The 24,922-nt window shown below is 47.9% G+C and overlaps 48 non-coding genes and 2 pseudogenes across 48 annotated transcripts; all 50 read left to right on the forward strand.

The window, feature by feature from the left end:
• Window positions 1–328: 328 nt before the first annotated feature.
• Window positions 329–447, forward strand: LOC117129578. The gene has a single exon (XR_004453210.1). It is a non-coding gene; the product is annotated as a 5S ribosomal RNA (ribosomal RNA).
• Window positions 448–822: 375 nt separating this feature from the next.
• LOC117129580 lies at window positions 823–941 on the forward strand. The gene has a single exon (XR_004453212.1). It is a non-coding gene; the product is annotated as a 5S ribosomal RNA (ribosomal RNA).
• A 375-nt stretch (window positions 942–1,316) lies between these two features.
• Window positions 1,317–1,435, forward strand: LOC117129581. The gene has a single exon (XR_004453213.1). It is a non-coding gene; the product is annotated as a 5S ribosomal RNA (ribosomal RNA).
• Window positions 1,436–1,810: 375 nt separating this feature from the next.
• Window positions 1,811–1,929, forward strand: LOC117129582. The gene has a single exon (XR_004453214.1). It is a non-coding gene; the product is annotated as a 5S ribosomal RNA (ribosomal RNA).
• A 375-nt stretch (window positions 1,930–2,304) lies between these two features.
• On the forward strand, window positions 2,305–2,423 carry LOC117129583. The gene has a single exon (XR_004453215.1). It is a non-coding gene; the product is annotated as a 5S ribosomal RNA (ribosomal RNA).
• Window positions 2,424–2,798: 375 nt separating this feature from the next.
• Window positions 2,799–2,917, forward strand: LOC117129584. The gene has a single exon (XR_004453216.1). It is a non-coding gene; the product is annotated as a 5S ribosomal RNA (ribosomal RNA).
• Window positions 2,918–3,291: 374 nt separating this feature from the next.
• Window positions 3,292–3,410, forward strand: LOC117129585. The gene has a single exon (XR_004453217.1). It is a non-coding gene; the product is annotated as a 5S ribosomal RNA (ribosomal RNA).
• Window positions 3,411–3,784: 374 nt separating this feature from the next.
• On the forward strand, window positions 3,785–3,903 carry LOC117129586. Its single transcript, XR_004453218.1, has one exon. It is a non-coding gene; the product is annotated as a 5S ribosomal RNA (ribosomal RNA).
• Window positions 3,904–4,280: 377 nt separating this feature from the next.
• On the forward strand, window positions 4,281–4,399 carry LOC117129587. Its single transcript, XR_004453219.1, has one exon. It is a non-coding gene; the product is annotated as a 5S ribosomal RNA (ribosomal RNA).
• A 466-nt stretch (window positions 4,400–4,865) lies between these two features.
• On the forward strand, window positions 4,866–4,984 carry LOC117129588. The gene has a single exon (XR_004453220.1). It is a non-coding gene; the product is annotated as a 5S ribosomal RNA (ribosomal RNA).
• A 374-nt stretch (window positions 4,985–5,358) lies between these two features.
• Window positions 5,359–5,477, forward strand: LOC117129589. The gene has a single exon (XR_004453221.1). It is a non-coding gene; the product is annotated as a 5S ribosomal RNA (ribosomal RNA).
• Window positions 5,478–5,852: 375 nt separating this feature from the next.
• On the forward strand, window positions 5,853–5,971 carry LOC117129591. The gene has a single exon (XR_004453223.1). It is a non-coding gene; the product is annotated as a 5S ribosomal RNA (ribosomal RNA).
• A 375-nt stretch (window positions 5,972–6,346) lies between these two features.
• On the forward strand, window positions 6,347–6,465 carry LOC117129592. Its single transcript, XR_004453224.1, has one exon. It is a non-coding gene; the product is annotated as a 5S ribosomal RNA (ribosomal RNA).
• A 375-nt stretch (window positions 6,466–6,840) lies between these two features.
• On the forward strand, window positions 6,841–6,958 carry LOC117129624. Its single transcript, XR_004453256.1, has one exon. It is a non-coding gene; the product is annotated as a 5S ribosomal RNA (ribosomal RNA).
• Window positions 6,959–7,389: 431 nt separating this feature from the next.
• Window positions 7,390–7,508, forward strand: LOC117129593. Its single transcript, XR_004453225.1, has one exon. It is a non-coding gene; the product is annotated as a 5S ribosomal RNA (ribosomal RNA).
• Window positions 7,509–7,883: 375 nt separating this feature from the next.
• Window positions 7,884–8,002, forward strand: LOC117129594. The gene has a single exon (XR_004453226.1). It is a non-coding gene; the product is annotated as a 5S ribosomal RNA (ribosomal RNA).
• Window positions 8,003–8,376: 374 nt separating this feature from the next.
• LOC117129595 lies at window positions 8,377–8,495 on the forward strand. The gene has a single exon (XR_004453227.1). It is a non-coding gene; the product is annotated as a 5S ribosomal RNA (ribosomal RNA).
• A 375-nt stretch (window positions 8,496–8,870) lies between these two features.
• Window positions 8,871–8,989, forward strand: LOC117129596. Its single transcript, XR_004453228.1, has one exon. It is a non-coding gene; the product is annotated as a 5S ribosomal RNA (ribosomal RNA).
• A 373-nt stretch (window positions 8,990–9,362) lies between these two features.
• On the forward strand, window positions 9,363–9,481 carry LOC117129597. The gene has a single exon (XR_004453229.1). It is a non-coding gene; the product is annotated as a 5S ribosomal RNA (ribosomal RNA).
• Window positions 9,482–9,858: 377 nt separating this feature from the next.
• LOC117129598 lies at window positions 9,859–9,977 on the forward strand. The gene has a single exon (XR_004453230.1). It is a non-coding gene; the product is annotated as a 5S ribosomal RNA (ribosomal RNA).
• Window positions 9,978–10,351: 374 nt separating this feature from the next.
• On the forward strand, window positions 10,352–10,470 carry LOC117129599. Its single transcript, XR_004453231.1, has one exon. It is a non-coding gene; the product is annotated as a 5S ribosomal RNA (ribosomal RNA).
• Window positions 10,471–10,845: 375 nt separating this feature from the next.
• LOC117129600 lies at window positions 10,846–10,964 on the forward strand. Its single transcript, XR_004453232.1, has one exon. It is a non-coding gene; the product is annotated as a 5S ribosomal RNA (ribosomal RNA).
• A 380-nt stretch (window positions 10,965–11,344) lies between these two features.
• On the forward strand, window positions 11,345–11,463 carry LOC117129602. The gene has a single exon (XR_004453234.1). It is a non-coding gene; the product is annotated as a 5S ribosomal RNA (ribosomal RNA).
• A 375-nt stretch (window positions 11,464–11,838) lies between these two features.
• LOC117129628 lies at window positions 11,839–11,955 on the forward strand. Its single transcript, XR_004453260.1, has one exon. It is a non-coding gene; the product is annotated as a 5S ribosomal RNA (ribosomal RNA).
• A 380-nt stretch (window positions 11,956–12,335) lies between these two features.
• Window positions 12,336–12,454, forward strand: LOC117129603. The gene has a single exon (XR_004453235.1). It is a non-coding gene; the product is annotated as a 5S ribosomal RNA (ribosomal RNA).
• Window positions 12,455–12,829: 375 nt separating this feature from the next.
• Window positions 12,830–12,948, forward strand: LOC117129604. The gene has a single exon (XR_004453236.1). It is a non-coding gene; the product is annotated as a 5S ribosomal RNA (ribosomal RNA).
• A 378-nt stretch (window positions 12,949–13,326) lies between these two features.
• Window positions 13,327–13,445, forward strand: LOC117129605. The gene has a single exon (XR_004453237.1). It is a non-coding gene; the product is annotated as a 5S ribosomal RNA (ribosomal RNA).
• Window positions 13,446–13,820: 375 nt separating this feature from the next.
• LOC117129606 lies at window positions 13,821–13,939 on the forward strand. Its single transcript, XR_004453238.1, has one exon. It is a non-coding gene; the product is annotated as a 5S ribosomal RNA (ribosomal RNA).
• Window positions 13,940–14,314: 375 nt separating this feature from the next.
• LOC117129607 lies at window positions 14,315–14,433 on the forward strand. The gene has a single exon (XR_004453239.1). It is a non-coding gene; the product is annotated as a 5S ribosomal RNA (ribosomal RNA).
• Window positions 14,434–14,805: 372 nt separating this feature from the next.
• Window positions 14,806–14,924, forward strand: LOC117129608. The gene has a single exon (XR_004453240.1). It is a non-coding gene; the product is annotated as a 5S ribosomal RNA (ribosomal RNA).
• Window positions 14,925–15,299: 375 nt separating this feature from the next.
• On the forward strand, window positions 15,300–15,417 carry LOC117129630. The gene has a single exon (XR_004453262.1). It is a non-coding gene; the product is annotated as a 5S ribosomal RNA (ribosomal RNA).
• A 373-nt stretch (window positions 15,418–15,790) lies between these two features.
• LOC117129632 lies at window positions 15,791–15,918 on the forward strand (annotated as a pseudogene).
• A 375-nt stretch (window positions 15,919–16,293) lies between these two features.
• On the forward strand, window positions 16,294–16,412 carry LOC117129609. Its single transcript, XR_004453241.1, has one exon. It is a non-coding gene; the product is annotated as a 5S ribosomal RNA (ribosomal RNA).
• Window positions 16,413–16,786: 374 nt separating this feature from the next.
• On the forward strand, window positions 16,787–16,905 carry LOC117129610. The gene has a single exon (XR_004453242.1). It is a non-coding gene; the product is annotated as a 5S ribosomal RNA (ribosomal RNA).
• A 377-nt stretch (window positions 16,906–17,282) lies between these two features.
• Window positions 17,283–17,401, forward strand: LOC117129611. Its single transcript, XR_004453243.1, has one exon. It is a non-coding gene; the product is annotated as a 5S ribosomal RNA (ribosomal RNA).
• Window positions 17,402–17,775: 374 nt separating this feature from the next.
• LOC117129613 lies at window positions 17,776–17,894 on the forward strand. The gene has a single exon (XR_004453245.1). It is a non-coding gene; the product is annotated as a 5S ribosomal RNA (ribosomal RNA).
• Window positions 17,895–18,268: 374 nt separating this feature from the next.
• On the forward strand, window positions 18,269–18,385 carry LOC117129629. The gene has a single exon (XR_004453261.1). It is a non-coding gene; the product is annotated as a 5S ribosomal RNA (ribosomal RNA).
• Window positions 18,386–18,760: 375 nt separating this feature from the next.
• On the forward strand, window positions 18,761–18,879 carry LOC117129614. Its single transcript, XR_004453246.1, has one exon. It is a non-coding gene; the product is annotated as a 5S ribosomal RNA (ribosomal RNA).
• A 376-nt stretch (window positions 18,880–19,255) lies between these two features.
• On the forward strand, window positions 19,256–19,373 carry LOC117129625. Its single transcript, XR_004453257.1, has one exon. It is a non-coding gene; the product is annotated as a 5S ribosomal RNA (ribosomal RNA).
• Window positions 19,374–19,748: 375 nt separating this feature from the next.
• Window positions 19,749–19,867, forward strand: LOC117129615. Its single transcript, XR_004453247.1, has one exon. It is a non-coding gene; the product is annotated as a 5S ribosomal RNA (ribosomal RNA).
• A 374-nt stretch (window positions 19,868–20,241) lies between these two features.
• LOC117129616 lies at window positions 20,242–20,360 on the forward strand. Its single transcript, XR_004453248.1, has one exon. It is a non-coding gene; the product is annotated as a 5S ribosomal RNA (ribosomal RNA).
• A 375-nt stretch (window positions 20,361–20,735) lies between these two features.
• LOC117129617 lies at window positions 20,736–20,854 on the forward strand. Its single transcript, XR_004453249.1, has one exon. It is a non-coding gene; the product is annotated as a 5S ribosomal RNA (ribosomal RNA).
• Window positions 20,855–21,228: 374 nt separating this feature from the next.
• On the forward strand, window positions 21,229–21,347 carry LOC117129618. The gene has a single exon (XR_004453250.1). It is a non-coding gene; the product is annotated as a 5S ribosomal RNA (ribosomal RNA).
• A 375-nt stretch (window positions 21,348–21,722) lies between these two features.
• Window positions 21,723–21,841, forward strand: LOC117129619. The gene has a single exon (XR_004453251.1). It is a non-coding gene; the product is annotated as a 5S ribosomal RNA (ribosomal RNA).
• A 375-nt stretch (window positions 21,842–22,216) lies between these two features.
• On the forward strand, window positions 22,217–22,338 carry LOC117129631. Its single transcript, XR_004453263.1, has one exon. It is a non-coding gene; the product is annotated as a 5S ribosomal RNA (ribosomal RNA).
• A 377-nt stretch (window positions 22,339–22,715) lies between these two features.
• On the forward strand, window positions 22,716–22,834 carry LOC117129620. The gene has a single exon (XR_004453252.1). It is a non-coding gene; the product is annotated as a 5S ribosomal RNA (ribosomal RNA).
• Window positions 22,835–23,209: 375 nt separating this feature from the next.
• Window positions 23,210–23,328, forward strand: LOC117129621. Its single transcript, XR_004453253.1, has one exon. It is a non-coding gene; the product is annotated as a 5S ribosomal RNA (ribosomal RNA).
• Window positions 23,329–23,703: 375 nt separating this feature from the next.
• LOC117129626 lies at window positions 23,704–23,822 on the forward strand. The gene has a single exon (XR_004453258.1). It is a non-coding gene; the product is annotated as a 5S ribosomal RNA (ribosomal RNA).
• A 376-nt stretch (window positions 23,823–24,198) lies between these two features.
• LOC117129633 lies at window positions 24,199–24,326 on the forward strand (annotated as a pseudogene).
• Window positions 24,327–24,666: 340 nt separating this feature from the next.
• On the forward strand, window positions 24,667–24,785 carry LOC117129622. Its single transcript, XR_004453254.1, has one exon. It is a non-coding gene; the product is annotated as a 5S ribosomal RNA (ribosomal RNA).
• Window positions 24,786–24,922: the final 137 nt, after the last annotated feature.

The following is a 24,922-nucleotide window of genomic DNA, read 5'->3' on the forward strand; positions in this document are numbered from 1 at the left end:
TTGGAAACCTCATAACTTTTGAACCGTGAGGAACTACGTCGCCCATAGCACCATTTCGGAAAGCCCCAGAAACCATAATGGGCGGTGAATAGGCGGCGCCAATTTTTCGGGCTCAAATTCAGCCGTTTTGACCCTCAAACGGGCTGCGGAAAGTTTTGGCACGCAAAAAAGATCGAAAGCGGATTCTCAGGGTGTTTTTGATGCTTTCTGAACGCCATTAACCTCGACGCACTTTTTCGCTCGAAACAAATTGGCAAGAAAATCATGTGGGTCCCACGGCCTCACAGGCTGCGAAAAGGATATGTAGAAACGAGAGTGATGTACTGACGGGTGCGATCATACCAGCACTAATGCACCGGATCCCATCAGAACTCCGCAGTTAAGCGTGCTTGGGCGAGAGTAGTACTAGGATGGGTGACCTCCCGGGAAGTCCTCGTGTTGCACCCCTTTTTATTTTTTAATTTTTTTTAATGCATCCTAAGACGAGTCTAAACTTGGAAACCTCATAACTTTTGAACCGTGAGGAACTACGTCGCCCATAGCACCATTTCGGAAAGCCCCAGAAACCATAATGGGCGGTGAATAGGCGGCGCCAATTTTTCGGGCTCAAATTCAGCCGTTTTGACCCTCAAACGGGCTGCGGAAAGTTTTGGCACGCAAAAAAGATCGAAAGCGGATTCTCAGGGTGTTTTTGATGCTTTCTGAACGCCATTAACCTCGACGCACTTTTTCGCTCGAAACAAATTGGCAAGAAAATCATGTGGGTCCCACGGCCTCACAGGCTGCGAAAAGGATATGTAGAAACGAGAGTGATGTACTGACGGGTGCGATCATACCAGCACTAATGCACCGGATCCCATCAGAACTCCGCAGTTAAGCGTGCTTGGGCGAGAGTAGTACTAGGATGGGTGACCTCCCGGGAAGTCCTCGTGTTGCACCCCTTTTTATTTTTTAATTTTTTTTAATGCATCCTAAGACGAGTCTAAACTTGGAAACCTCATAACTTTTGAACCGTGAGGAACTACGTCGCCCATAGCACCATTTCGGAAAGCCCCAGAAACCATAATGGGCGGTGAATAGGCGGCGCCAATTTTTCGGGCTCAAATTCAGCCGTTTTGACCCTCAAACGGGCTGCGGAAAGTTTTGGCACGCAAAAAAGATCGAAAGCGGATTCTCAGGGTGTTTTTGATGCTTTCTGAACGCCATTAACCTCGACGCACTTTTTCGCTCGAAACAAATTGGCAAGAAAATCATGTGGGTCCCACGGCCTCACAGGCTGCGAAAAGGATATGTAGAAACGAGAGTGATGTACTGACGGGTGCGATCATACCAGCACTAATGCACCGGATCCCATCAGAACTCCGCAGTTAAGCGTGCTTGGGCGAGAGTAGTACTAGGATGGGTGACCTCCCGGGAAGTCCTCGTGTTGCACCCCTTTTTATTTTTTAATTTTTTTTAATGCATCCTAAGACGAGTCTAAACTTGGAAACCTCATAACTTTTGAACCGTGAGGAACTACGTCGCCCATAGCACCATTTCGGAAAGCCCCAGAAACCATAATGGGCGGTGAATAGGCGGCGCCAATTTTTCGGGCTCAAATTCAGCCGTTTTGACCCTCAAACGGGCTGCGGAAAGTTTTGGCACGCAAAAAAGATCGAAAGCGGATTCTCAGGGTGTTTTTGATGCTTTCTGAACGCCATTAACCTCGACGCACTTTTTCGCTCGAAACAAATTGGCAAGAAAATCATGTGGGTCCCACGGCCTCACAGGCTGCGAAAAGGATATGTAGAAACGAGAGTGATGTACTGACGGGTGCGATCATACCAGCACTAATGCACCGGATCCCATCAGAACTCCGCAGTTAAGCGTGCTTGGGCGAGAGTAGTACTAGGATGGGTGACCTCCCGGGAAGTCCTCGTGTTGCACCCCTTTTTATTTTTTAATTTTTTTTAATGCATCCTAAGACGAGTCTAAACTTGGAAACCTCATAACTTTTGAACCGTGAGGAACTACGTCGCCCATAGCACCATTTCGGAAAGCCCCAGAAACCATAATGGGCGGTGAATAGGCGGCGCCAATTTTTCGGGCTCAAATTCAGCCGTTTTGACCCTCAAACGGGCTGCGGAAAGTTTTGGCACGCAAAAAAGATCGAAAGCGGATTCTCAGGGTGTTTTTGATGCTTTCTGAACGCCATTAACCTCGACGCACTTTTTCGCTCGAAACAAATTGGCAAGAAAATCATGTGGGTCCCACGGCCTCACAGGCTGCGAAAAGGATATGTAGAAACGAGAGTGATGTACTGACGGGTGCGATCATACCAGCACTAATGCACCGGATCCCATCAGAACTCCGCAGTTAAGCGTGCTTGGGCGAGAGTAGTACTAGGATGGGTGACCTCCCGGGAAGTCCTCGTGTTGCACCCCTTTTTATTTTTTAATTTTTTTTAATGCATCCTAAGACGAGTCTAAACTTGGAAACCTCATAACTTTTGAACCGTGAGGAACTACGTCGCCCATAGCACCATTTCGGAAAGCCCCAGAAACCATAATGGGCGGTGAATAGGCGGCGCCAATTTTTCGGGCTCAAATTCAGCCGTTTTGACCCTCAAACGGGCTGCGGAAAGTTTTGGCACGCAAAAAAGATCGAAAGCGGATTCTCAGGGTGTTTTTGATGCTTTCTGAACGCCATTAACCTCGACGCACTTTTTCGCTCGAAACAAATTGGCAAGAAAATCATGTGGGTCCCACGGCCTCACAGGCTGCGAAAAGGATATGTAGAAACGAGAGTGATGTACTGACGGGTGCGATCATACCAGCACTAATGCACCGGATCCCATCAGAACTCCGCAGTTAAGCGTGCTTGGGCGAGAGTAGTACTAGGATGGGTGACCTCCCGGGAAGTCCTCGTGTTGCACCCCTTTTTATTTTTTAATTTTTTTTAATGCATCCTAAGACGAGTCTAAACTTGGAAACCTCATAACTTTTGAACCGTGAGGAACTACGTCGCCCATAGCACCATTTCGGAAAGCCCCAGAAACCATAATGGGCGGTGAATAGGCGGCGCCAATTTTTCGGGCTCAAATTCAGCCGTTTTGACCCTCAAACGGGCTGCGGAAAGTTTTGGCACGCAAAAAAGATCGAAAGCGGATTCTCAGGGTGTTTTTGATGCTTTCTGAACGCCATTAACCTCGACGCACTTTTTCGCTCGAAACAAATTGGCAAGAAAATCATGTGGGTCCCACGGCCTCACAGGTGCGAAAAGGATATGTAGAAACGAGAGTGATGTACTGACGGGTGCGATCATACCAGCACTAATGCACCGGATCCCATCAGAACTCCGCAGTTAAGCGTGCTTGGGCGAGAGTAGTACTAGGATGGGTGACCTCCCGGGAAGTCCTCGTGTTGCACCCCTTTTTATTTTTTAATTTTTTTTAATGCATCCTAAGACGAGTCTAAACTTGGAAACCTCATAACTTTTGAACCGTGAGGAACTACGTCGCCCATAGCACCATTTCGGAAAGCCCCAGAAACCATAATGGGCGGTGAATAGGCGCGCGCCAATTTTTCGGGCTCAAATTCAGCCGTTTTGACCCTCAAACGGGCTGCGGAAAGTTTTGGCACGCAAAAAGATCGAAAGCGGATTCTCAGGGTGTTTTTGATGCTTTCTGAACGCCATTAACCTCGACGCACTTTTTCGCTCGAAACAATTGGCAAGAAAATCATGTGGGTCCCACGGCCTCACAGGCTGCGAAAAGGATATGTAGAAACGAGAGTGATGTACTGACGGGTGCGATCATACCAGCACTAATGCACCGGATCCCATCAGAACTCCGCAGTTAAGCGTGCTTGGGCGAGAGTAGTACTAGGATGGGTGACCTCCCGGGAAGTCCTCGTGTTGCACCCCTTTTTATTTTTTAATTTTTTTTAATGCATCCTAAGACGAGTCTAAACTTGGAAACCTCATAACTTTTGAACCGTGAGGAACTACGTCGTCGCCATAGCACCATTTCGGAAAGCCCCAGAAACCATAATGGGCGGTGAATAGGCGGCGCCAATTTTTCGGGCTCAAATTCAGCCGTTTTGACCCTCAAACGGGCTGCGGAAAGTTTTGGCACGCAAAAAAGATCGAAAGCGGATTCTCAGGGTGTTTTTGATGCTTTCTGAACGCCATTAACCTCGACGCACTTTTTCGCTCGAAACAAATTGGCAAGAAAATCATGTGGGTCCCACGGCCTCACAGGCTGCGAAAAGGATATGTAGAAACGAGAGTGATGTACTGACGGGTGCGATCATACCAGCACTAATGCACCGGATCCCATCAGAACTCCGCAGTTAAGCGTGCTTGGGCGAGAGTAGTACTAGGATGGGTGACCTCCCGGGAAGTCCTCGTGTTGCACCCCTTTTTATTTTTTAATTTTTTTAATGCATCCTAAGACGAGTCTAAACTTGGAAACCTCATAACTTTTGAACCGTGAGGAACTACGTCGCCCATAGCACCATTTCGGAAAGCCCCAGAAACCATAATGGCGGTGAATAGGCGGCGCCAATTTTTCGGGCTCAAATTCAGCCGTTTTGACCCTCAAACGGGCTGCGGCGGAAAAAAGATGGGAAAAAACGTTTTTTGGTGTTACCAGAGGAAGGGTTTTTGTGTTAGTTTTTACAAATGTTTTCACCTGAATTGGCGTCACGTTTTGGCAACCCAAAAGATCGAAAGCGGATCTCATTGGTGTTTTTATGCTTTCTGACGCCATTAACCTCGACCACTTTGTTCGCTCGAAACAATTGGCAAGAAATCATTTGGGTCCAAGGCACGTGCCTCACAGGGTGCTGCGAAAGGATATGTAGAAACGAGAGTGATGTACTGACGGGTGCGATCATACCAGCACTAATGCACCGGATCCCATCAGAACTCCGCAGTTAAGCGTGCTTGGGCGAGAGTAGTACTAGGATGGGTGACCTCCCGGGAAGTCCTCGTGTTGCACCCCTTTTTATTTTTTAATTTTTTTTAATGCATCCTAAGACGAGTCTAAACTTGGAAACCTCATAACTTTTGAACCGTGAGGAACTACGTCGCCCATAGCACCATTTCGGAAGCCCCAGAAACCATAATGGGCGGTGAATAGGCGGCGCCAATTTTTCGGGCTCAAATTCAGCCGTTTTGACCCTCAAACGGGCTGCGGAAAGTTTTGGCACGCAAAAAAGATCGAAAGCGGATTCTCAGGGTGTTTTTGATGCTTTCTGAACGCCATTAACCTCGACGCACTTTTTCGCTCGAAACAAATTGGCAAGAAAATCATGTGGGTCCCACGGCCTCACAGGCTGCGAAAAGGATATGTAGAAACGAGAGTGATGTACTGACGGGTGCGATCATACCAGCACTAATGCACCGGATCCCATCAGAACTCCGCAGTTAAGCGTGCTTGGGCGAGAGTAGTACTAGGATGGGTGACCTCCCGGGAAGTCCTCGTGTTGCACCCCTTTTTATTTTTTAATTTTTTTTAATGCATCCTAAGACGAGTCTAAACTTGGAAACCTCATAACTTTTGAACCGTGAGGAACTACGTCGCCCATAGCACCATTTCGGAAAGCCCCAGAAACCATAATGGGCGGTGAATAGGCGGCGCCAATTTTTCGGGCTCAAATTCACCCGTTTTGACCCTCAAACGGGCTGCGGAAAGTTTTGGCACGCAAAAAAGATCGAAAGCGGATTCTCAGGGTGTTTTTGATGCTTTCTGAACGCCATTAACCTCGACGCACTTTTTCGCTCGAAACAAATTGGCAAGAAAATCATGTGGGTCCCACGGCCTCACAGGCTGCGAAAAGGATATGTAGAAACGAGAGTGATGTACTGACGGGTGCGATCATACCAGCACTAATGCACCGGATCCCATCAGAACTCCGCAGTTAAGCGTGCTTGGGCGAGAGTAGTACTAGGATGGGTGACCTCCCGGGAAGTCCTCGTGTTGCACCCCTTTTTATTTTTTAATTTTTTTTAATGCATCCTAAGACGAGTCTAAACTTGGAAACCTCATAACTTTTGAACCGTGAGGAACTACGTCGCCCATAGCACCATTTCGGAAAGCCCCAGAAACCATAATGGGCGGTGAATAGGCGGCGCCAATTTTTCGGGCTCAAATTCAGCCGTTTTGACCCTCAAACGGGCTGCGGAAAGTTTTGGCACGCAAAAAAGATCGAAAGCGGATTCTCAGGGTGTTTTTGATGCTTTCTGAACGCCATTAACCTCGACGCACTTTTTCGCTCGAAACAAATTGGCAAGAAAATCATGTGGGTCCCACGGCCTCACAGGCTGCGAAAAGGATATGTAGAAACGAGAGTGATGTACTGACGGGTGCGATCATACCAGCACTAATGCACCGGATCCCATCAGAACTCCGCAGTTAAGCGTGCTTGGGCGAGAGTAGTACTAGGATGGGTGACCTCCCGGGAAGTCCTCGTGTTGCACCCCTTTTTATTTTTTAATTTTTTTTAATGCATCCTAAGACGAGTCTAAACTTGGAAACCTCATAACTTTTGAACCGTGAGGAACTACGTCGCCCATAGCACCATTTCGGAAAGCCCCAGAAACCATAATGGGCGGTGAATAGGCGGCGCCAATTTTTCGGGCTCAAATTCAGCCGTTTTGACCCTCAAACGGGCTGCGGAAAGTTTTGGCACGCAAAAAAGATCGAAAGCGGATTCTCAGGGTGTTTTTGATGCTTTCTGAACGCCATTAACCTCGACGCACTTTTTCGCTCGAAACAAATTGGCAAGAAAATCATGTGGGTCCCACGGCCTCACAGGCTGCGAAAAGGATATGTAGAAACGAGAGTGATGTACTGACGGGTGCGATCATACCAGCACTAATGCACCGGATCCCATCAGAACTCCGCAGTTAAGCGTGCTTGGGCGAGAGTAGTACTAGGATGGGTGACCTCCCGGGAGTCCTCGTGTTGCACCCCTTTTTATTTTTAAATTTTTTTTAATGCATCCTAAGACGAGTCTAAACTTGGAAACCTCATAACTTTTGAACCGTGAGAACTACGTCTAAGACGAGTCTAAACTTGGAAACCTCATAACTTTTGAACCGTGAGGAACTACGTCGCCCATAGCACCATTTCGGAAAGCCCCAGAAACCATAATGGGCGGTGAATAGGCGGCGCCAATTTTTCGGGCTCAAATTCAGCCGTTTTGACCCTCAAACGGGCTGCGGAAAGTTTTGGCACGCAAAAAAAGATCGAAAGCGGATTCTCAGGGTGTTTTTGATGCTTTCTGAACGCCATTAACCTCGACGCACTTTTTCGCTCGAAACAAATTGGCAAGAAAATCATGTGGGTCCCACGGCCTCACAGGCTGCGAAAAGGATATGTAGAAACGAGAGTGATGTACTGACGGGTGCGATCATACCAGCACTAATGCACCGGATCCCATCAGAACTCCGCAGTTAAGCGTGCTTGGGCGAGAGTAGTACTAGGATGGGTGACCTCCCGGGAAGTCCTCGTGTTGCACCCCTTTTTATTTTTTAATTTTTTTTAATGCATCCTAAGACGAGTCTAAACTTGGAAACCTCATAACTTTTGAACCGTGAGGAACTACGTCGCCCATAGCACCATTTCGGAAAGCCCCAGAAACCATAATGGGCGGTGAATAGGCGGCGCCAATTTTTCGGGCTCAAATTCAGCCGTTTTGACCCTCAAACGGGCTGCGGAAAGTTTTGGCACGCAAAAAAGATCGAAAGCGGATTCTCAGGGTGTTTTTGATGCTTTCTGAACGCCATTAACCTCGACGCACTTTTTCGCTCGAAACAAATTGGCAAGAAAATCATGTGGGTCCCACGGCCTCACAGGCTGCGAAAAGGATATGTAGAAACGAGAGTGATGTACTGACGGGTGCGATCATACCAGCACTAATGCACCGGATCCCATCAGAACTCCGCAGTTAAGCGTGCTTGGGCGAGAGTAGTACTAGGATGGGTGACCTCCCGGGAAGTCCTCGTGTTGCACCCCTTTTTATTTTTTAATTTTTTTTAATGCATCCTAAGACGAGTCTAAACTTGGAAACCTCATAACTTTTGAACCGTGAGGAACTACGTCGCCCATAGCACCATTTCGGAAAGCCCCAGAAACCATAATGGGCGGTGAATAGGCGGCGCCAATTTTTCGGGCTCAAATTCAGCCGTTTTGACCCTCAAACGGGCTGCGGAAAGTTTTGGCACGCAAAAAAGATCGAAAGCGGATTCTCAGGGTGTTTTTGATGCTTTCTGAACGCCATTAACCTCGACGCACTTTTTCGCTCGAAACAAATTGGCAAGAAAATCATGTGGGTCCCACGGCCTCACAGGCTGCGAAAAGATATGTAGAAACGAGAGTGATGTACTGACGGGTGCGATCATACCAGCACTAATGCACCGGATCCCATCAGAACTCCGCAGTTAAGCGTGCTTGGGCGAGAGTAGTACTAGGATGGGTGACCTCCCGGGAAGTCCTCGTGTTGCACCCCTTTTTATTTTTTAATTTTTTTTAATGCATCCTAAGACGAGTCTAAACTTGGAAACCTCATAACTTTTGAACCGTGAGGAACTACGTCGCCCATAGCACCATTTCGGAAAGCCCCAGAAACCATAATGGGCGGTGAATAGGCGGCGCCAATTTTTCGGGCTCAAATTCAGCCGTTTTGACCCTCAAACGGGCTGCGGAAAGTTTTGGCACGCAAAAAAGATCGAAAGCGGATTCTCAGGGTGTTTTTGATGCTTTCTGAACGCCATTAACCTCGACGCACTTTTTCGCTCGAAACAAATTGGCAAGAAAATCATGTGGGTCCCACGGCCTCACAGGCTGCGAAAAGGATATGTAGAAACGAGAGTGATGTACTGACGGGTGCGATCATACCAGCACTAATGCACCGGATCCCATCAGAACTCCGCAGTTAAGCGTGCTTGGGCGAGAGTAGTACTAGGATGGGTGACCTCCCGGGAAGTCCTCGTGTTGCACCCCTTTTTATTTTTTAATTTTTTTTAATGCATCCTAAGACGAGTCTAAACTTGGAAACCTCATAACTTTTGAACCGTGAGGAACTACGTCGCCCATAGCACCATTTCGGAAAGCCCCAGAAACCATAATGGGCGGTGAATAGGCGGCGCCAATTTTCGGGCTCAAATTCAGCCGTTTTGACCCTCAAACGGGCTGCGGAAAGTTTTGGCACGCAAAAAAGATCGAAAGCGGATTCTCAGGGTGTTTTTGATGCTTTCTGAACGCCATTAACCTCGACGCACTTTTTCGCTCGAAACAAATGGCAAGAAAATCATGTGGGTCCCACGGCCTCACAGGCTGCGAAAAGGATATGTAGAAACGAGAGTGATGTACTGACGGGTGCGATCATACCAGCACTAATGCACCGGATCCCATCAGAACTCCGCAGTTAAGCGTGCTTGGGCGAGAGTAGTACTAGGATGGGTGACCTCCCGGGAAGTCCTCGTGTTGCACCCCTTTTTATTTTTTAATTTTTTTTAATGCATCCTAAGACGAGTCTAAACTTGGAAACCTCATAACTTTTGAACCGTGAGGAACTACGTCGCCCATAGCACCATTTCGGAAAGCCCCAGAAACCATAATGGGCGGTGAATAGGCGGCGCCAATTTTTCGGGCTCAAATTCAGCCGTTTTGACCCTCAAACGGGCTGCGGAAAGTTTTGGCACGCAAAAAAGATCGAAAGCGGATTCTCAGGGTGTTTTTGATGCTTTCTGAACGCCATTAACCTCGACGCACTTTTTCGCTCGAAACAAAATGGCAAGAAAATCATGTGGGTCCCACGGCCTCACACAGGCTGCGAAAAGGATATGTAGAAACGAGAGTGATGTACTGACGGGTGCGATCATACCAGCACTAATGCACCGGATCCCATCAGAACTCCGCAGTTAAGCGTGCTTGGGCGAGAGTAGTACTAGGATGGGTGACCTCCCGGGAAGTCCTCGTGTTGCACCCCTTTTTATTTTTTAATTTTTTTTAATGCATCCTAAGACGAGTCTAAACTTGGAAACCTCATAACTTTTGAACCGTGAGGAACTACGTCGCCCATAGCACCATTTCGGAAAGCCCCAGAAACCATAATGGGCGGTGAATAGGCGGCGCCAATTTTTCGGGCTCAAATTCAGCCGTTTTGACCCTCAAACGGGCTGCGGAAAGTTTTGGCACGCAAAAAAGATCGAAAGCGGATTCTCAGGGTGTTTTTGATGCTTTCTGAACGCCATTAACCTCGACGCACTTTTTCGCTCGAAACAAATGGCAAGAAAATCATGTGGGTCCCACGGCCTCACAGGCTGCGAAAAGGATATGTAGAAACGAGAGTGATGTACTGACGGGTGCGATCATACCAGCACTAATGCACCGGATCCCATCAGAACTCCGCAGTTAAGCGTGCTTGGGCGAGAGTAGTACTAGGATGGGTGACCTCCCGGGAAGTCCTCGTGTTGCACCCCTTTTTATTTTTTAATTTTTTTTAATGCATCCTAAGACGAGTCTAAACTTGGAAACCTCATAACTTTTGAACCGTGAGGAACTACGTCGCCCATAGCACCATTTCGGAAAGCCCCAGAAACCATAATGGGCGGTGAATAGGCGGCGCCAATTTTTCGGGCTCAAATTCAGCCGTTTTGACCCTCAAACGGGCTGCGGAAAGTTTTGGCACGCAAAAAAGATCGAAAGCGGATTCTCAGGGTGTTTTTGATGCTTTCTGAACGCCATTAACCTCGACGCACTTTTTCGCTCGAAACAAATTGGCAAGAAAATCATGTGGGTCCCACGGCCTCACAGGCTGCGAAAAGGATATGTAGAAACGAGAGTGATGTACTGACGGGTGCGATCATACCAGCACTAATGCACCGGATCCCATCAGAACTCCGCAGTTAAGCGTGCTTGGGCGAGAGTAGTACTAGGATGGGTGACCTCCCGGGAAGTCCTCGTGTTGCACCCCTTTTTATTTTTTAATTTTTTTTAATGCATCCTAAGACGAGTCTAAACTTGGAAACCTCATAACTTTTGAACCGTGAGGAACTACGTCGCCCATAGCACCATTTCGGAAAGCCCCAGAAACCATAATGGGCGGTGAATAGGCGGCGCCAATTTTCGGGCTCAAATTCAGCCGTTTTGACCCTCAAACGGGCTGCAGTTTTGGGAAAGACATGGCACGCAAAAAAGATCGAAAGCGGATTCTCAGGTGTTTTTGATGCTTTCTGAACGCCATTAACCTCGACGCACTTTTTCGCTCGAAACAAATTGGCAAGAAAATCATGTGGGTCCCACGGCCTCACAGGCTGCGAAAAGGATATGTAGAAACGAGAGTGATGTACTGACGGGTGCGATCATACCAGCACTAATGCACCGGATCCCATCAGAACTCCGCAGTTAAGCGTGCTTGGGCGAGAGTAGTACTAGGATGGGTGACCTCCCGGGAAGTCCTCGTGTTGCACCCCTTTTTATTTTTTAATTTTTTTAATGCATCCTAAGACGAGTCTAAACTTGGAAACCTCATAACTTTTGAACCGTGAGGAACTACGTCGCCCATAGCACCATTTCGGAAAGCCCCAGAAACCATAATGGGCGGTGAATAGGCGGCGCCAATTTTTCGGGCTCAAATTCAGCCGTTTTGACCCTCAAACGGGCTGCGGAAAGTTTTGGCACGCAAAAAAGATCGAAAGCGGATTCTCAGGGTGTTTTTGATGCTTTCTGAACGCCATTAACCTCGACGCACTTTTTCGCTCGAAACAAAATTGGCAAGAAAATCATGTGGGTCCCACGGCCTCACAGGCTGCGAAAAGGATATGTAGAAACGAGAGTGATGTACTGACGGGTGCGATCATACCAGCACTAATGCACCGGATCCCATCAGAACTCCGCAGTTAAGCGTGCTTGGGCGAGAGTTACTAGGATGGGTGACCTCCCGGGAAGTCCTCGTGTTGCACCCCTTTTTATTTTTTTAATTTTTTTAATGCATCCTAAGACGAGTCTAAACTTGGAAACCTCATAACTTTTGAACCGTGAGGAACTACGTCGCCCATAGCACCATTTCGGAAAGCCCCAGAAACCATAATGGGCGGTGAATAGGCGGCGCCAATTTTTCGGGCTCAAATTCAGCCGTTTTGACCCTCAAACGGGCTGCGGAAAGTTTTGGCACGCAAAAAAGATCGAAAGCGGATTCTCAGGGTGTTTTTGATGCTTTCTGAACGCCATTAACCTCGACGCACTTTTTCGCTCGAAACAAATTGGCAAGAAAATCATGTGGGTCCCACGGCCTCACACGGATTGGCTGCAAAAGGATATGTAGAAACGAGAGTGATGTACTGACGGGTGCGATCATACCAGCACTAATGCACCGGATCCCATCAGAACTCCGCAGTTAAGCGTGCTTGGGCGAGAGTAGTACTAGGATGGGTGACCTCCCGGGAAGTCCTCGTGTTGCACCCCTTTTTATTTTTTAATTTTTTTTAATGCATCCTAAGACGAGTCTAAACTTGGAAACCTCATAACTTTTGAACCGTGAGGAACTACGTCGCCCATAGCACCATTTCGGAAAGCCCCAGAAACCATAATGGGCGGTGAATAGGCGGCGCCAATTTTTCGGGCTCAAATTCAGCCGTTTTGACCCTCAAACGGGCTGCGGAAAGTTTTGGCACGCAAAAAAGATCGAAAGCGGATTCTCAGGGTGTTTTTGATGCTTTCTGAACGCCATTAACCTCGACGCACTTTTTCGCTCGAAACAAATTGGCAAGAAAATCATGTGGGTCCCACGGCCTCACAGGCTGCGAAAAGGATATGTAGAAACGAGAGTGATGTACTGACGGGTGCGATCATACCAGCACTAATGCACCGGATCCCATCAGAACTCCGCAGTTAAGCGTGCTTGGGCGAGAGTAGTACTAGGATGGGTGACCTCCCGGGAAGTCCTCGTGTTGCACCCCTTTTTATTTTTTAATTTTTTTAATGCATCCTAAGACGAGTCTAAACTTGGAAACCTCATAACTTTTGAACCGTGAGGAACTACGTCGCCCATAGCACCATTTCGGAAAGCCCCAGAAACCATAATGGGCGGTGAATAGGCGGCGCCAATTTTTCGGGCTCAAATTCAGCCGTTTTGACCCTCAAACGGGCTGCGGAAAGTTTTGGCACGCAAAAAAGATCGAAAGCGGATTCTCAGGGTGTTTTTGATGCTTTCTGAACGCCATTAACCTCGACGCACTTTTTCGCTCGAAACAAAATGGCAAGAAAATCATGTGGGTCCCACGGCCTCACACGGAGGCTGCGAAAAGGATATGTAGAAACGAGAGTGATGTACTGACGGGTGCGATCATACCAGCACTAATGCACCGGATCCCATCAGAACTCCGCAGTTAAGCGTGCTTGGGCGAGAGTAGTACTAGGATGGGTGACCTCCCGGGAAGTCCTCGTGTTGCACCCCTTTTTATTTTTTAATTTTTTTTAATGCATCCTAAGACGAGTCTAAACTTGGAAACCTCATAACTTTTGAACCGTGAGGAACTACGTCGCCCATAGCACCATTTCGGAAAGCCCCAGAAACCATAATGGGCGGTGAATAGGCGGCGCCAATTTTTCGGGCTCAAATTCAGCCGTTTTGACCCTCAAACGGGCTGCGGAAAGTTTTGGCACGCAAAAAAGATCGAAAGCGGATTCTCAGGGTGTTTTTGATGCTTTCTGAACGCCATTAACCTCGACGCACTTTTTCGCTCGAAACAAATTGGCAAGAAAATCATGTGGGTCCCACGGCCTCACAGGCTGCGAAAAGGATATGTAGAAACGAGAGTGATGTACTGACGGGTGCGATCATACCAGCACTAATGCACCGGATCCCATCAGAACTCCGCAGTTAAGCGTGCTTGGGCGAGAGTAGTACTAGGATGGGTGACCTCCCGGGAAGTCCTCGTGTTGCACCCCTTTTTATTTTTTAATTTTTTTTAATGCATCCTAAGACGAGTCTAAACTTGGAAACCTCATAACTTTTGAACCGTGAGGAACTACGTCGCCCATAGCACCATTTCGGAAAGCCCCAGAAACCATAATGGGCGGTGAATAGGCGGCGCCAATTTTTCGGGCTCAAATTCAGCCGTTTTGACCCTCAAACGGGCTGCGGAAAGTTTTGGCACGCAAAAAAGATCGAAAGCGGATTCTCAGGGTGTTTTTGATGCTTTCTGAACGCCATTAACCTCGACGCACTTTTTCGCTCGAAACAAATTGGCAAGAAAATCATGTGGGTCCCACGGCCTCACAGGCTGCGAAAAGGATATGTAGAAACGAGAGTGATGTACTGACGGGTGCGATCATACCAGCACTAATGCACCGGATCCCATCAGAACTCCGCAGTTAAGCGTGCTTGGGCGAGAGTAGTACTAGGATGGGTGACCTCCCGGGAAGTCCTCGTGTTGCACCCCTTTTTATTTTTTAATTTTTTTAATGCATCCTAAGACGAGTCTAAACTTGGAAACCTCATAACTTTTGAACCGTGAGGAACTACGTCGCCCATAGCACCATTTCGGAAAGCCCCAGAAACCATAATGGGCGGTGAATAGGCGGCGCCAATTTTTCGGGCTCAAATTCAGCCGTTTTGACCCTCAAACGGGCTGCGGAAAGTTTTGGCACGCAAAAAGATCGAAAGCGGATTCTCAGGGTGTTTTTGATGCTTTCTGAACGCCATTAACCTCGACGCACTTTTTCGCTCGAAACAAATTGGCAAGAAATCATGTGGGTCCCACGGCCTCACAGGCTGCGAAAAGGATATGTAGAAACGAGAGTGATGTACTGACGGGTGCGATCATACCAGCACTAATGCACCGGATCCCATCAGAACTCCGCAGTTAAGCGTGCTTGGGCGAGAGTAGTACTAGGATGGGTGACCTCCCGGGAAGTCCTCGTGTTGCACCCCTTTTTATTTTTTAATTTTTTTTAATGCATCCTAAGACGAGTCTAAACTTGGAAACCTCATAACTTTTGAACCGTGAGGAACTACGTCGCCCATAGCACCATTTCGGAAAGCCCCAGAAACCATAATGGGCGGTGAATAGGCGGCGCCAATTTTTCGGGCTCAAATTCAGCCGTTTTGACCCTCAAACGGGCTGCGGAAAGTTTTGGCACGCAAAAAAGATCGAAAGCGGATTCTCAGGGTGTTTTTGATGCTTTCTGAACGCCATTAACCTCGACGCACTTTTTCGCTCGAAACAAATTGGCAAGAAAATCATGTGGGTCCCACGGCCTCACAGGCTGCGAAAAGGATATGTAGAAACGAGAGTGATGTACTGACGGGTGCGATCATACCAGCACTAATGCACCGGATCCCATCAGAACTCCGCAGTTAAGCGTGCTTGGCGAGAGTAGTACTAGGATGGGTGACCTCCCGGGAAGTCCTCGTGTTGCACCCCTTTATTTTTTAATTTTTTTTAATGCATCCTAAGACGAGTCTAAACTTGGAAACCTCATAACTTTTGAACCGTGAGGAACTACGTCGCCCATAGCACCATTTCGGAAAGCCCCAGAAACCATAATGGGCGGTGAATAGGCGGCGCCAATTTTTCGGGCTCAAATTCAGCCGTTTTGACCCTCAAACGGGCTGCGGAAAGTTTTGGCACGCAAAAAAGATCGAAAGCGGATTCTCAGGGTGTTTTTGATGCTTTCTGAACGCCATTAACCTCGACGCACTTTTTCGCTCGAAACAAATTGGCAAGAAAATCATGTGGGTCCCACGGCCTCACAGGCTGCGAAAAGGATATGTAGAAACGAGAGTGATGTACTGACGGGTGCGATCATACCAGCACTAATGCACCGGATCCCATCAGAACTCCGCAGTTAAGCGTGCTTGGGCGAGAGTAGTACTAGGATGGGTGACCTCCTGGATCCCATCAGAAGTCCTCGTGTTGCACCCCTTTTTATTTTTTAATTTTTTTTAATGCATCCTAAGACGAGTCTAAACTTGGAAACCTCATAACTTTTGAACCGTGAGGAACTACGTCGCCCATAGCACCATTTCGGAAAGCCCCAGAAACCATAATGGGCGGTGAATAGGCGGCGCCAATTTTTCGGGCTCAAATTCAGCCGTTTTGACCCTCAAACGGGCTGCGGAAAGTTTTGGCACGCAAAAAAGATCGAAAGCGGATTCTCAGGGTGTTTTTGATGCTTTCTGAACGCCATTAACCTCGACGCACTTTTTCGCTCGAAACAAATTGGCAAGAAAATCATGTGGGTCCCACGGCCTCACAGGCTGCGAAAAGGATATGTAGAAACGAGAGTGATGTACTGACGGGTGCGATCATACCAGCACTAATGCACCGGATCCCATCAGAACTCCGCAGTTAAGCGTGCTTGGGCGAGAGTAGTACTAGGATGGGTGACCTCCCGGGAAGTCCTCGTGTTGCACCCCTTTTTATTTTTTAATTTTTTTTAATGCATCCTAAGACGAGTCTAAACTTGGAAACCTCATAACTTTTGAACCGTGAGGAACTACGTCGCCCATAGCACCATTTCGGAAAGCCCCAGAAACCATAATGGGCGGTGAATAGGCGGCGCCAATTTTTCGGGCTCAAATTCAGCCGTTTTGACCCTCAAACGGGCTGCGGAAAGTTTTGGCACGCAAAAAAGATCGAAAGCGGATTCTCAGGGTTTTTTGATGCTTTCTGAACGCCATTAACCTCGACGCACTTTTTCGCTCGAAACAAATTGGCAAGAAAATCATGTGGGTCCCACGGCCTCACAGGCTGCGAAAAGGATATGTAGAAACGAGAGTGATGTACTGACGGGTGCGATCATACCAGCACTAATGCACCGGATCCCATCAGAACTCCGCAGTTAAGCGTGCTTGGGCGAGAGTAGTACTAGGATGGGTGACCTCCCGGGAAGTCCTCGTGTTGCACCCCTTTTTATTTTTTATTTTTTTTTAATGCATCCTAAGACGAGTCTAAACTTGGAAACCTCATAACTTTTGAACCGTGAGGAACTACGTCGCCCATAGCACCATTTCGGAAAGCCCCAGAAACCATAATGGGCGGTGAATAGGCGGCGCCAATTTTTCGGGCTCAAATTCAGCCGTTTTGACCCTCAAACGGGCTGCGGAAAGTTTTGGCACGCAAAAAAGATCGAAAGCGGATTCTCAGGGTGTTTTTGATGCTTTCTGAACGCCATTAACCTCGACGCACTTTTTCGCTCGAAACAAAATGGCAAGAAAATCATGTGGGTCCCACGGCCTCACAGGCTGCTGCAAAAGGATATGTAGAAACGAGAGTGATGTACTGACGGGTGCGATCATACCAGCACTAATGCACCGGATCCCATCAGAACTCCGCAGTTAAGCGTGCTTGGGCGAGAGTAGTACTAGGATGGGTGACCTCCCGGGAAGTCCTCGTGTTGCACCCCTTTTTATTTTTTAATTTTTTTAATGCATCCTAAGACGAGTCTAAACTTGGAAACCTCATAACTTTTGAACCGTGAGGAACTACGTCGCCCATAGCACCATTTCGGAAAGCCCCAGAAACCATAATGGGCGGTGAATAGGCGGCGCCAATTTTTCGGGCTCAAATTCAGCCGTTTTGACCCTCAAACGGGCTGCGGAAAGTTTTGGCACGCAAAAAAGATCGAAAGCGGATTCTCAGGGTGTTTTTGATGCTTTCTGAACGCCATTAACCTCGACGCACTTTTTCGCTCGAAACAAATTGGCAAGAAAATCATGTGGGTCCCACGGCCTCACAGGCTGCGAAAAGGATATGTAGAACGAGAGATGATGTACTGACGGGTGCGATCATACCAGCACTAATGCACCGGATCCCATCAGAACTCCGCAGTTAAGCGTGCTTGGGCGAGAGTAGTACTAGGATGGGTGACCTCCCGGGAAGTCCTCGTGTTGCACCCCTTTTTATTTTTTAATTTTTTTAATGCATCCTAAGACGAGTCTAAACTTGGAAACCTCATAACTTTTGAACCGTGAGGAACTACGTCGCCCATAGCACCATTTCGGAAAGCCCCAGAAACCATAATGGGCGGTGAATAGGCGGCGCCAATTTTTCGGGCTCAAATTCAGCCGTTTTGACCCTCAAACGGGCTGCGGAAAGTTTTGGCACGCAAAAAAGATCGAAAGCGGATTCTCAGGGTGTTTTTGATGCTTTCTGAACGCCATTAACCTCGACGCACTTTTTCGCTCGAAACAAAATGGCAAGAAAATCATGTGGGTCCCACGGCCTCACAGGCTGCGAAAAGGATATGTAGAAACGAGAGTGATGTACTGACGGGTGCGATCATACCAGCACTAATGCACCGGATCCCATCAGAACTCCGCAGTTAAGCGTGCTTGGGCGAGTAGTACTAGGATGGGTGACCTCCCGGGAAGTCCTCGTGTTGCACCCCTTTTTATTTTTTAATTTTTTTTAATGCATCCTAAGACGAGTCTAAACTTGGAAACCTCATAACTTTTGAACCGTGAGGAACTACGTCGCCCATAGCACCATTTCGGAAAGCCCCAGAAACCATAATGGGCGGTGAATAGGCGGCGCCAAATTTTCGGGCTCAAATTCAGCCGTTTTGACCCTCAAACGGGCTGCGGAAAGTTTTGGCACGCAAAAAAGATCGAAAGCGGATTCTCAGGGTGTTTTTGATGCTTTCTGAACGCCATTAACCTCGACGCACTTTTTCGCTCGAAACAAATTGGCAAGAAAATCATGTGGGTCCCACGGCCTCACAGGCTGCGAAAAGGATATGTAGAAACGAGAGTGATGTACTGACGGGTGCGATCATACCAGCACTAATGCACCGGATCCCATCAGAACTCCGCAGTTAAGCGTGCTTGGGCGAGAGTAGTACTAGGATGGGTGACCTCCCGGGAAGTCCTCGTGTTGCACCCCTTTTTATTTTTTAATTTTTTTTAATGCATCCTAAGACGAGTCTAAACTTGGAAACCTCATAACTTTTGAACCGTGAGGAACTACGTCGCCCATAGCACCATTTCGGAAAGCCCCAGAAACCATAATGGGCGGTGAATAGGCGGCGCCAATTTTTCGGGCTCAAATTCAGCCGTTTTGACCCTCAAACGGGCTGCGGAAAGTTTTGGCACGCAAAAAAGATCGAAAGCGGATTCTCAGGTGTTTTTGATGCTTTCTGAACGCCATTAACCTCGACGCACTTTTTCGCTCGAAACAAAATGGCAAGAAAATCATGTGGGTCCCACGGCCTCACACAGGCTGCGAAAAGGATATGTAGAAACGAGAGTGATGTACTGACGGGTGCGATCATACCAGCACTAATGCACCGGATCCCATCAGAACTCCGCAGTTAAGCGTGCTTGGGCGAGAGTAGTACTAGGATGGGTGACCTCCGGGAAGTCCTCGTGTTGCACCCCTTTTTATTTTTTAATTTTTTTTAATGCATCCTAAGACGAGTCTAAACTTGGAAACCTCATAACTTTTGAACCGTGAGGAACTACGTCGCCCATAGCACCATTTCGGAAAGCCCCAGAAACCATAATGGGCGGTGAATAGGCGGCGCCAATTTTTCGGGCTCAAATTCAGCCGTTTTGACCCTCAAACGGGCTGCGGAAAGTTTTGGCACGCAAAAAAGATCGAAAGCGGATTCTCAGGGTGTTTTTGATGCTTTCTGAACGCCATTAACCTCGACGCACTTTTTCGCTCGAAACAAATTGGCAAGAAAATCATGTGGGTCCCACGGCCTCACAGGCTGCGAAAAGGATATGTAGAAACGAGAGTGATGTACTGACGGGTGCGATCATACCAGCACTAATGCACCGGATCCCATCAGAACTCCGCAGTTAAGCGTGCTTGGGCGAGAGTAGTACTAGGATGGGTGACCTCCCGGGAAGTCCTCGTGTTGCACCCCTTTTTATTTTTTAATTTTTTTAATGCATCCTAAGACGAGTCTAAACTTGGAAACCTCATAACTTTTGAACCGTGAGGAACTACGTCGCCCATAGCACCATTTCGGAAAGCCCCAGAAACCATAATGGGCGGTGAATAGGCGGCGCCAATTTTTCGGGCTCAAATTCAGCCGTTTTGACCCTCAAACGGGCTGCGGAAAGTTTTGGCACGCAAAAAAGATCGAAAGCGGATTCTCAGGGTGTTTTTGATGCTTTCTGAACGCCATTAACCTCGACGCACTTTTTCGCTCGAAACAAATTGGCAAGAAAATCATGTGGGTCCCACGGCCTCACAGGCTGCGAAAAGGATATGTAGAAACGAGAGTGATGTACTGACGGGTGCGATCATACCAGCACTAATGCACCGGATCCCATCAGAACTCCGCAGTTAAGCGTGCTTGGGCGAGAGTAGTACTAGGATGGGTGACCTCCCGGGAAGTCCTCGTGTTGCACCCCTTTTTATTTTTTAATTTTTTTTAATGCATCCTAAGACGAGTCTAAACTTGGAAACCTCATAACTTTTGAACCGTGAGGAACTACGTCGCCCATAGCACCATTTCGGAAAGCCCCAGAAACCATAATGGGCGGTGAATAGGCGGCGCCAATTTTTCGGGCTCAAATTCAGCCGTTTTGACCCTCAAACGGGCTGCGGAAAGTTTTGGCACGCAAAAAAGATCGAAAGCGGATTCTCAGGGTGTTTTTGATGCTTTCTGAACGCCATTAACCTCGACGCACTTTTTCGCTCGAAACAAATTGGCAAGAAAATCATGTGGGTCCCACGGCCTCACAGGCTGCGAAAAGGATATGTAGAAACGAGAGTGATGTACTGACGGGTGCGATCATACCAGCACTAATGCACCGGATCCCATCAGAACTCCGCAGTTAAGCGTGCTTGGGCGAGAGTAGTACTAGGATGGGTGACCTCCCGGGAAGTCCTCGTGTTGCACCCCTTTTTATTTTTTAATTTTTTTTAATGCATCCTAAGACGAGTCTAAACTTGGAAACCTCATAACTTTTGAACCGTGAGGAACTACGTCGCCCATAGCACCATTTCGGAAAGCCCCAGAAACCATAATGGGCGGTGAATAGGCGGCGCCAATTTTCGGGCTCAAATTCAGCCGTTTTGACCCTCAAACGGGCTGCGGAAAGTTTTGGCACGCAAAAAAGATCGAAAGCGGATTCTCAGGGTGTTTTTGATGCTTTCTGAACGCCATTAACCTCGACGCACTTTTTCGCTCGAAACAAATTGGCAAGAAAATCATGTGGGTCCCACGGCCTCACAGGCTGCGAAAAGGATATGTAGAAACGAGAGTGATGTACTGACGGGTGCGATCATACCAGCACTAATGCACCGGATCCCATCAGAACTCCGCAGTTAAGCGTGCTTGGGCGAGAGTAGTACTAGGATGGGTGACCTCCCGGGAAGTCCTCGTGTTGCACCCCTTTTTATTTTTTAATTTTTTTTAATGCATCCTAAGACGAGTCTAAACTTGGAAACCTCATAACTTTTGAACCGTGAGGAACTACGTCGCCCATAGCACCATTTCGGAAAGCCCCAGAAACCATAATGGGCGGTGAATAGGCGGCGCCAATTTTTCGGGCTCAAATTCAGCCGTTTTGACCCTCAAACGGGCTGCGGAAAGTTTTGGCACGCAAAAAAGATCGAAAGCGGATTCTCAGGGTGTTTTTGATGCTTTCTGAACGCCATTAACCTCGACGCACTTTTTCGCTCGAAACAAATTGGCAAGAAAATCATGTGGGTCCCACGGCCTCACAGGCTGCGAAAAGGATATGTAGAAACGAGAGTGATGTACTGACGGGTGCGATCATACCAGCACTAATGCACCGGATCCCATCAGAACTCCGCAGTTAAGCGTGCTTGGGCGAGAGTAGTACTAGGATGGGTGACCTCCCGGGAAGTCCTCGTGTTGCACCCCTTTTTATTTTTTAATTTTTTTTAATGCATCCTAAGACGAGTCTAAACTTGGAAACCTCATAACTTTTGAACCGTGAGGAACTACGTCGCCCATAGCACCATTTCGGAAAGCCCCAGAAACCATAATGGGCGGTGAATAGGCGGCGCCAATTTTTCGGGCTCAAATTCAGCCGTTTTGACCCTCAAACGGGCTGCGGAAAGTTTTGGCACGCAAAAAAGATCGAAAGCGGATTCTCAGGGTGTTTTTGATGCTTTCTGAACGCCATTAACCTCGACGCACTTTTTCGCTCGAAACAAATTGGCAAGAAAATCATGTGGGTCCCACGGCCTCACAGGCTGCGAAAAGGATATGTAGAAACGAGAGTGATGTACTGACGGGTGCGATCATACCAGCACTAATGCACCGGATCCCATCAGAACTCCTCCGCAGTTAAGCGTGCTTGGGCGAGAGTAGTACTAGGATGGGTGACCTCCCGGGAAGTCCTCGTGTTGCACCCCTTTTTATTTTTTAATTTTTTTTAATGCATCCTAAGACGAGTCTAAACTTGGAAACCTCATAACTTTTGAACCGTGAGGAACTACGTCGCCCATAGCACCATTTCGGAAAGCCCCAGAAACCATAATGGGCGGTGAATAGGCGGCGCCAATTTTTCGGGCTCAAATTCAGCCGTTTTGACCCTCAAACGGGCTGCGGAAAGTTTTGGCACGCAAAAAAGATCGAAAGCGGATTCTCAGGGTGTTTTTGATGCTTTCTGAACGCCATTAACCTCGACGCACTTTTTCGCTCGAAACAAATTGGCAAGAAAATCATGTGGGTCCCACGGCCTCACACAGGCTGCGAAAAGGATATGTAGAAACGAGAGTGATGTACTGACGGGTGCGATCATACCAGCACTAATGCACCGGATCCCATCAGAACTCCGCAGTTAAGCGTGCTTGGGCGAGAGTAGTACTAGGATGGGTGACCTCCCGGGAAGTCCTCGTGTTGCACCCCTTTTTATTTTTTAATTTTTTTTAATGCATCCTAAGACGAGTCTAAACTTGGAAACCTCATAACTTTTGAACCGTGAGGAACTACGTCGCCCATAGCACCATTTCGGAAAGCCCCAGAAACCATAATGGGCGGTGAATAGGCGGCGCCAATTTTTCGGGCTCAAATTCAGCCGTTTTGACCCTCAAACGGGCTGCGGAAAGTTTTGGCACGCAAAAAAGATCGAAAGCGGATTCTCAGGGTGTTTTTGATGCTTTCTGAACGCCATTAACCTCGACGCACTTTTTCGCTCGAAACAAATTGGCAAGAAAATCATGTGGGTCCCACGGCCTCACAGGCTGCGAAAAGGATATGTAGAAACGAGAGTGATGTACTGACGGGTGCGATCATACCAGCACTAATGCACCGGATCCCATCAGAACTCCGCAGTTAAGCGTGCTTGGGCGAGAGTAGTACTAGGATGGGTGACCTCCCGGGAAGTCCTCGTGTTGCACCCCTTTTTATTTTTTAATTTTTTTTAATGCATCCTAAGACGAGTCTAAACTTGGAAACCTCATAACTTTTGAACCGTGAGGAACTACGTCGCCCATAGCACCATTTCGGAAAGCCCCAGAAACCATAATGGGCGGTGAATAGGCGGCGCCAATTTTTCGGGCTCAAATTCAGCCGTTTTGACCCTCAAACGGGCTGCGGAAAGTTTTGGCACGCAAAAAAGATCGAAAGCGGATTCTCAGGGTGTTTTTGATGCTTTCTGAACGCCATTAACCTCGACGCACTTTTTCGCTCGAAACAAATTGGCAAGAAAATCATGTGGGTCCCACGGCCTCACAGGCTGCGAAAAGGATATGTAGAAACGAGAGTGATGTACTGACGGGTGCGATCATACCAGCACTAATGCACCGGATCCCATCAGAACTCCGCAGTGAAGCATGCTTGGGCGAGAGTAGTACTAGGATGGGTGACCTCCCGGGAAGTCCTCGTGTTGCACCCCTTTTTATTTTTTTAATTTTTTTTAATGCATCCTATGACGAGTCTAAACTTGGAAACCTCATAACTTTTGAACCGTGAGGAACTACGTCGCCCATAGCACCATTTCAGAAAGCCCCAGAAACCATAATGGGCGGTGAATAGGCGGCGCCAATTTTTCGGGCTCAAATTCAGCTGTTTTGACCCTCAAACGGGCTGCGGAAAGTTTTGGCACGCAAAAAAGATCGAAAGCGGATTCTCAGGGTGTTTTTGATGCTTTCTGAACGCCATTAACCTCGACGCACTTTTTCGCTCGAAACAAATTGGCAAGAAAATCATGTGGGTCCCACGGCCTCACAGGCTGCGAAAAGGATATGTAGAAACGAGAGTGATGTACTGACGGGTGCGATCATACCAGCACTAATGCACCGGATCCCATCAGAACTCCGCAGTTAAGCGTGCTTGGGCGAGAGTAGTACTAGGATGGGTTGCACCCCTTTTTATTTTTTAATTTTTTTTAATGCATCCTAAGACGAGTCTAAACTTGGAAACCTCATAACTTTTGAACCGTGAGGAACTACGTCGCCCATAGCACCATTTCGGAAAGCCCCAGAAACCATAATGGGCGGTGAATAGGCGGCGCCAATTTTTCGGGCTCAAATTCAGCCGTTTTGACCCTCAAACGGGCTGCGGAAAGTTTTGGCACGCAAAAAGATCGAAAGCGGATTCTCAGGGTGTTTTTGATGCTTTCTGAACGCCATTAACCTCGACGCACTTTTTCGCTCGAAACAAATGGCAAGAAATCATGTGGGTCCCACGGCCTCACAGGCTGCGAAAAGGATATGTAGAAACGAGAGTGATGTACTGACGGGTGCGATCATACCAGCACTAATGCACCGGATCCCATCAGAACTCCGCAGTTAAGCGTGCTTGGGCGAGAGTAGTACTAGGATGGGTGACCTCCCGGGAAGTCCTCGTGTTGCACCCCTTTTATTTTTTTAATTTTTTTAATGCATCCTAAGACGAGTCTAAACTTGGAAACCTCATAACTTTTGAACCGTGAGGAACTACGTCGCCCATAGCACCATTTCGGAAAGCCCAGAAACCATAATGGGCGGTGAATAG

This window comes from Brassica rapa, unplaced genomic scaffold (genome assembly GCF_000309985.2).
Source record: "Brassica rapa cultivar Chiifu-401-42 unplaced genomic scaffold, CAAS_Brap_v3.01 Scaffold0037, whole genome shotgun sequence".
Classification (NCBI taxonomy): Eukaryota; Viridiplantae; Streptophyta; class Magnoliopsida; order Brassicales; family Brassicaceae; genus Brassica; species Brassica rapa.